We start from the raw sequence: 8279 nt of genomic DNA on the forward strand, positions 1-8279 counted from the left end.
AGCAATTGATAAACGCCGTCGGATCGAGTGGTGAAACGCGTAGTTCTTGTGTCACGAAAATGGGAGAACGGCCGATCTGCTGTCAGGTGCAACACCTACTTTTAGCATCACAATGAACTCGCGGAAAATTACAGGAATTATTCATCCTCGGCATTCCAGAGTCGGCGCGCTGTACGGCGCGTAAGTGAAAGCGATGCGTGGCGATTTCTCAGAGTAACATTAATTTCTTGACAAGCTAATAATTCCGGCGGACCCGCACCGCGGTTTTCCCCTTCCCGTTCAGCTTCTGGGGGCTTATATTTTCCCTGTAAAAGATCGGGACGGAAACAACGAGCCTGTTTATCTCGCGAAATAGTTGACGCTGCTTTCGGCAGCGCGATAAATCCTTCCGTCGCGGTCAGATACACACGTCACGTGCTATAAATACTTAGGGGTGCATTTGCGCACAGACGATCGGTTGATGGCGTTCAAAGCCTCTTTGTGCGTAGATCCTACGCCACGAAGGTATAATTTTATTAGCCGAACGCCCGGCATCGCGAAAAATGTCAAGTATACCTGTCTGCCCCGAGGGACACGTGTGCGTCAAACACGTTCGATCGAAATTATCACCTACCTATCGAGCACGATTGTTCCGCCCTGGCGGGTACAAATTTCTGAATAATAGTCGCCTCGCGATAAAGAGTACCGGAAAATATTATAAAAAATCCGAACGCAGCTACACAGGTTTTAAGTACGTCGACGATGAAATTATCTTAAATCGCGAAGCGACGCGGATATTAAATTCAATAATAATATATGATTACGTACGTCAAACGCTATTTAAAAGTCCGCGTGCTGCGACGTCTTAAATAAGGCAAATGCACATTTATCAACGCGAGCCTGAAGAAGAATTAAAAACGAGCAGGGCGGATGCCGCTCAACGAAGCGAAAACGAGGCACGCGGTCCAGAGATTTGAGGGAGAGTCAGCAGGTGCGCGTGGGCGAATATGTCAAACGTCGAAAAGCGTTAGAGAATTTCGTCCGCGAGCTTGACGTTGCGTGTCGGCTACGAGGCCTCCGTAGATCCGCGAGATCTGCGGTGCCGGAGCGCCGAGCTCGCGCTCGCGTGGACCCGTTCCAAAGTAAAGCTGACCAGCATTCATCACGTTTGGATTATTCGCCCGGCATTTCGTCTCTCGCCTCGTCTCCTTGCTAAATTTATGTGCCGGCGATCATTACGCATGCTGCCCACTTTATCGGCTAATTCGCCAGGCTTTGCGTGGTTCGTCTCATTGTCAGCAAAGGACTCGTAATTAGCGTGATAATGTTACGTTATATCGCTCGGGATTTTATCAACGCTCATTTAAAATTCTTGCTTCTTCATCGTCATGGGATGTACCTAGCTTTTTTTTCTTTTTTCGATTGCATTCGTTATATTTTTATTATTAGAATTGCACATATTTGTATTTTTGTCATATAAATGTCGTGTAAATGACTGGCATATGTAACCAGTTAATACACGTAATATAAGCTAGTAGTAGAATCGGAGATACGAGAAATATTTTTCGCTGTTAAACCACATATACTAACCGCTATTAAAATGTATCTATAACGGTTCGATATCGCAATCGGAATCCGTTCTTCCGCGTATGAAATAAATTCCGATCGATGGACTGTGGAAAATAAATCATCACGAACGAACGACGTTGGTCACTCGCAGGCAATCTTGTCGCAGAAACTCGGAGGCTGCGGTGCGTCTTCGGTTACCGATCAAACTCGAATGTTTGTTTATTTTTGCCTCCTACCTGCATATTAATCTCTTTGCAAAAAGTAACTAGGTCCCACTGTAGTTTATTATAATTTATTAGCCTGACTCTTAAATTATCATCTAAAATAATATCTAGACGGCAAAATAAAAGGTTATATCTTAATTAATTATTAATTGCATTATATATTTCGCTTTCGACCTTTAACAAGTGTTCGAATAGCAGTTGCAGCAATAATTTAATAAATAAATCAATACGCTCGATAATCATATCGCGCGACGATAAAACTCGATTCCGCTTTCTTGCACGCCATTTCAAATGGTCGTAAGATAAATAACGCGCACGAAAAACGTTTTACTTGCCACCTTTACGTAATCAACCGTGCAGACGATTATGGCACGCATCTATCTGCTTGCTTAAGTCGAAATGCCGTACGTTCGGCCGGATCGATCAAAGTTATGCGGGGTAAGCTTAGGAAAAAAAAAAAAATAAACAAATAAAAAACATGCAGCGTTATGTTCTTATGTAACTCTCTGAAAAGTTTACATAACGGTCGCCACAAGTTGGCGACACGTCACGATCCCGCGACAGGAAATTAGTTTTAGTTTGTACTACCTTCTCGCGTGATAATCTCTGCACACTCGATTTTCAACTCTTACGTCAACCGCCGCTGTTATCTTACCGATACAGAGACCGCATTTTGCACTTTACGCATTGATAAGCATGGAACAACAGATCAGATAAGGATCTTCTAAAGGCCCTGATTCATACATCGTGCTTAGATATGACTGCCTAAGATTCTAAATATAATATATCCCTTACCTAAAGATCACGTATCTATTCGATCAAGAAATCAAATAAAAGGTTTAGCGCTGTGCGCTGGAATGCAGAATGACACGTAATAAGATATTAAAATTTATTACTGCAATTTTCAGTACGCTTTCGTATGTAATCTTTTTAAAACGCCTTCCGAAAAATTATCCGAAATCACGCAAGAAGACGTCAACTTGCGGAGTTGGATCGCACGATAAACGTGCCGGAAAGATCGTGCAACGACAAAATTGCCGATATGTCGGCCCGGTGGAATGTTAATAAGCCTGTGAGTAGCCTTCTCGGCAATACAATGTCCTCGACCACACATTCCGGATGTATCGTAAGTCGCCGTTACTAACCGCGAAACACGTGCGGGAGTATAGCTTTCAACAAACGACCCAAGTAAATAGCGGATGATTGCCGGTAAAGAACATACACAATGCACGTCAAAAGTCGTCTACTTTCTACTTTGTTACGTGTCTACTTTGTTACAGATTTTTTTTTTCTTTTTTTAAGTAATATGGGGTCACTACCTGCGAAGAAAATTCGACGAAATACTTTCCAATAACAAAAATTAATTTCTTAACTTTTAAATACAAAATATATATTAACGTTAAGACATTTTTTTAATTCACAGTTTTATAAGAAATAAAATAATTAGCAAGATTAATTATAACTTGATTATTCTTGTGCTAAATAAATTTCATTTGCCTTTGATTTTTTTAATAATCAGGAAGGACAAATCAAACATTTTCAAAATTAAGAAAAATACACCTGAAAGCTTTGGAATCTGCATAAAATACTCATCCCACTAGATGGAATAAAAACAAGCGCAAATAAAGTATGACGAGAACAGCGCACTTCGCAAAGTAAATATCTGAAAAGAATTCCATTCTTTTGAATGTCCCTCGGACATTCCTTTAAGCGTCTTTCAATCATCTTTCGCAATGTTTGGGTTTTAAGTATTTTTTTTATCGTATAAATAACACGATATAGTTCGTCGAAATATTAATGTCACGTTTTAACGAAACGTTAAATATCGATACGGTGCATATCAGTTTCTTTTTGTTTTCTTTTCAAAGTTTAAACTTTTTTCGTGTAAATTAATAAGTATGTTATATTAAAAGAATTATTTTATAAGAATTAATTTATAATAAAAAAAAAGATTTAAAGATTATTTTTGTAAAACTGTGAGACGTAAAACAAAAAAAAAAGAAATTAGTTAAAATTAAAAAAAAAAAAAATTGTTTTCCTTTTTAATAATGCATTAAATTTTCTTACAAAAATTTATTTAACGAATAAAAAAAAAAATTCTAGCAGAGCGTGGTTTCGATCCACGGACCTCTGGGTTATGGGCCCAGCACGCTTCCACTGCGCCACTCTGCTTGTTATACTAGACTCTCTCAGAAAAGAATTTATACGAACATATTTGTAGGAATCTACTGGGAAATAAAAATACAGAATAATTTATTTCCAACATTTTTAATTATAAACAACATTAACGTATCAAACGTTGCAACTGTTAAAAAAAGGAATTAATTTTCTTTCACAAATCGATTAGTTGCAGCTAGCTGAAACTACCCTTACATTCCACCCTTCGGGAGGCACCACTCAAGAAGCAGAGTGGCGCAGTGGAAGCGTGCTGGGCCCATAACCCAGAGGTCCGTGGATCGAAACCACGCTCTGCTAGGTCTTTTTTTTTTTTTTTTTTTTCTTTCAAGACACGAAAAAAATTTCAAAATCTAAACTAAGAAATTGATAAATATAAATAGCATCGTAAACGCAGGGATTGATGCAAGACTTAATCTTGGGAAACCCTAAAGGTGTATCGTCACGTGAATAGAATTTTTAAAATTATTTCTTTCTATCATTTTATAATATTTAAAGGTAATACGTGTTCATCTGACACGTAGATATTTTTCGTCGACCAATGCCCACAGCTGCCGACTCTAAAATTCGAAAGAGAACGATAGCTATGTCCTAAAGTCCCGTAACCCCGTTAACGATCGTGTGCACGTGTGTGCGCGACATCGAAGCGCAAACGGCCGTGGATGCCATTCTTTCGTCATTGTCGCTCGGAGGAGTTGAGACGTTGAGAGTTCAGGAGTTCACCGGAGTTCACGGACATAAATTCGGTGGGTGTCGCGATCGATGTCGTCCTACCTATTCCCCTCCCTTTCTTGGCATATCAACGTTGCTTAACTGTAAACATAATTTTACCTGAATCTTCGCTCTGTCTTAGAACTAGAATTAGCGGTAGGCAAGGAGCAAGTTACAATTAAAGTTAACCAACGTTGATGAAACCAGTCGGTTCGGCGCTCACGTAACTGGCATTTTCTGCTCGCTTCGATTACCCACGTAAACGAATTTCTTGGCTGTACTTTCTCCGTTAATTGCCGATTAACCGGCTGCAATCTGGTTAAGTAATGGCAAATCAATTTGAGTTGATACCAGCTTCGGTTGACATTTGCGCACTTTATTCGCGCGTTTCGCGGGACCGTGCCGATTTTATGGCAGACCTGATTGCGGTGTCGATGCTCCTACGTGCACGTGCGGATGTGCGAGACATTTTTCACGTCGCGCAACACGGCGCGATGTCGCATAAATCATACGTAAATAGAAATAAAAAAAAAAAAAAAAAAAAGAAGGCAAAATAAAGAGAAAGCGAATGGCCGGCATCACGCGAGCGGACGCGCGCAATCATCGCCGTAACAATAGCGCCTGGCTTACAAGGCGCGCGAATTCATGGCACTCGCTCGTCGCATCTAGTTCTACGAGGCGGGATATCAACGCGATTGAACGAGCAACAGTGGCTCGTAAAGGTGCGCCTAACACGTGCGAGCGAACAAGCATATACACCCGGAGGTTCACGTTACCGCGAGAAATCTCTGTCGTCAATAATCCATCCGCCCACGTGCTATTCAAGGACTCGTCGATTACGTCCGATTCGAATATTCAATCGAGAGGTGGCATTCAAGTGTCGACCAGAAACACCCGGTGATTAACAACGGGGAAGCTAACTGCATAATACGTATATGTCATCATTACGTGTTTTCATTTCGTTATTAATTAGCGGTAATTACGGATTAAACATTTTAACGTCATCGCGTCAGTTTCGTACGTCGTCTAATTGATACTTTAATTCCTCGAACTTGAATTGCGCGAATTCGTATCGAAGGTCTCTGTGGCAATAGGATATTACGAAGCTGGTCGAAGCTTGAAGCGGGCATTGAGCAGATCGACGTTGCACGATCGGGGCCGCTTTGCGAGTACAAATAAACAGCCCGAGCGATCCAGGTGCGCTTCCCATTTAAGATGATCTGGGATCTGAAACTAGCTCTTAACACACACGTCGGCCGTCGTGGCATGCGGCTGCCGCTCGATACCATACGGTACCGTCGTTAATACTAACTGTGAAGCTCGTACCCTTGCAATTTATAATCATTTTATTCCGTGTGCGCAATCACGTTTATTTTATTTTATTTTATTTTTTCCAAAAAAAAAAAAAAAAAAGAATAAAGAAAAAGACTCATTAAACTCATTTTCGAAGGAAATTGCAGTTTACAGCTTGCAGTTTAATAAGCGTAAGATTTCTTTTTTCGCGATAAGATCCGTGCGGATCACCGCTGTAGATCGTCGCGAGATCTGAACAGGCATATAAAGAGTAACAAAGTACGACGGCTGCGACCACGGCGGGCCGGTGACTCCCCTCGACGCGGTTCTTGATGACGTCTGACTAAGCGTTCTATTTCGACTCGCGCTCGCGGAGGCCGCGTGACTAATCCACCGTGCGCATACGTCTTCGCAGGTGGAACTCATCCGAGAATGTCGCGCCTCGAGATTTGGATTAGTAGGCGAGGGAACGCGCGCACCGACGCCGTCATTACGGCATTGCGCTCGTAAACGACAGTGCGCGATCATTGCTTCTCGCACAATACCCTCGTTTTTGCGCAATTTGAGTCGCCAGCTGGAGATCTCGCCGCCGTGATCGATGCGCGACGCGGTGAACGTTCCGCGAGACGCGCACAAAGATCGCGAGGACGGCGAAGCGGCGCCACGCGCGTCGAGTCATTTTTCGGCAATTTCTTCGCGCGACGAGCTCTTTTTTTTTTCTTTTTTTTCTTTAGCAAAGAAGCGGAAAGGTCGTCCGCGTCCCTGCGACCGTCGCGCTTCGTGAATAAGCAGATTTCGAGATGCGAAGAATGTGTTTACGGTATCGCTTTCGTCGGGCAACGCGACAAGAATAGGAATAAGCGATCGCCGCGGAAGTTGAGATGATTACTTTCGCTGACCTCCTCTCATCCGATTTAACGTAACTTTTCGCGGCAGACCGGTGGATTCGTCGCGTAAACGTTCGCGAAATCGGTAGAAAGTTACAGTTTCGAAAACGCGACGTGCACGAACGGCTCCGCGCAAATCGCTATGCGAACGACGTAGACCGGCACTCGTTACAGCCCCCATTTTTCCCGAAATCAAAATGCAAGGTACGATGAGCGCAGGTGCCTGGCATGCCAAACACAATTCGACACGTATCGAGCCGTGAACGAAACCTGCGACGGTCCGACGATTCGAGAATAAAAGAAAAAGAAAAAAAAAAACGTGAAGATGAATACGGTTTAAAAGATTATGATGATAGAAAAATTATGAATCCTGATTCTTAATCATAATTTTAAATATGTAATACTATTTTATCGATGTTAAACTTGATTACTCCGTTTCGAAGAAAGCGGTTGTAAATATAATTAATCTCTCATGTCCTGATTTAATTAATTCAATGATAGATTTTTATATAATGGCTGTATCTTGTCTACGTAGGTACTTGAGTTTTTATATTATTACGAAAAATAATGTAACGCAGCCGATTCCAATTTATTCACAATTAAGAAGAAAATTATAAACGAATCGAGGGATTTGATTCGCGAGGAGTTTCGCACATTTCCGTGGACGAGTTAAACCGCCGACGTTCCCTCGCCAGAACCCTTGCCAGAATCAGGCTTGTTTAGTATTTTAAAAACGTGTGAAAGCCTACCTTAATTACTCAGCCGAATTCCTGCGATCCTTTACGTTTTCCGTTCGTCGAAAGGTGGCGGACGAGCCTCGCCCTCGGCGTTTCTCATTTCCAGTCCAGCGAAGGAAGGGAGAGACGCGCGTGTCGCGCGTCTAGGGAAGGACGAGAGCCGAGATCTGAAACAAAGGATTACAGATAGTGGGGAGAGGAACGGGGCTGAAGAGGCGAGCGCGGCGCCTATTTTCCTGGTCGCGATTTAAAGCACAGAGCCGAGAGAGATTTTCGGCGTCGCCGATCCTACGTTTCGCCTGCATGACGTATAGCCCGTGGAATCGTGTATTTTTAGCCGTAAGAATGCTTCCACGGGGAAAAACAGAGATGCACTCGATTTGTGCATCGTGTCGCAAATAAATACCTCGCGCGGTTGAAAGACGCGAGCAGGCTCGCAATTAGATTCAACGAGTAACCAAAGATATTATTACGAGGAGCGTGGTCCGTAATCGTCCGCATGCCGATCGAAGAGAGAAACGCCGTGGCCGCGCATTTATTCCGTCTACTTAAATTAATCCGAGCGACGCGAATCGCCGTATCGGTATCGCGACGCGAGAGGATGACGACCATTTTTGTTCTTTTTTTTGCGGCAGAACTGCCACGACAACGGGAATGATGGATACGCGGTTATCGGTCGATTTGGATCTCGCACGGGACTCTCG

The 8279-nt window shown here is 42.8% G+C and overlaps 2 non-coding genes across 2 annotated transcripts; one reads left to right on the plus strand and one right to left on the minus strand.

Annotated features, from left to right (window-relative positions):
• Positions 1 to 3872: 3872 nt before the first annotated feature.
• Positions 3873 to 3944, minus strand: Trnam-cau (transfer RNA methionine (anticodon CAU)). Its single transcript has one exon. It is a non-coding gene; the product is annotated as a tRNA-Met (tRNA).
• A 231-nt stretch (positions 3945 to 4175) lies between these two features.
• Trnam-cau (transfer RNA methionine (anticodon CAU)) lies at positions 4176 to 4247 on the plus strand. The gene has a single exon. It is a non-coding gene; the product is annotated as a tRNA-Met (tRNA).
• Positions 4248 to 8279: the final 4032 nt, after the last annotated feature.

The sequence above is a fragment of the Cardiocondyla obscurior genome, linkage group LG05 (genome assembly GCF_019399895.1).
Source record: "Cardiocondyla obscurior isolate alpha-2009 linkage group LG05, Cobs3.1, whole genome shotgun sequence".
Classification (NCBI taxonomy): domain Eukaryota; kingdom Metazoa; phylum Arthropoda; class Insecta; order Hymenoptera; family Formicidae; genus Cardiocondyla; species Cardiocondyla obscurior.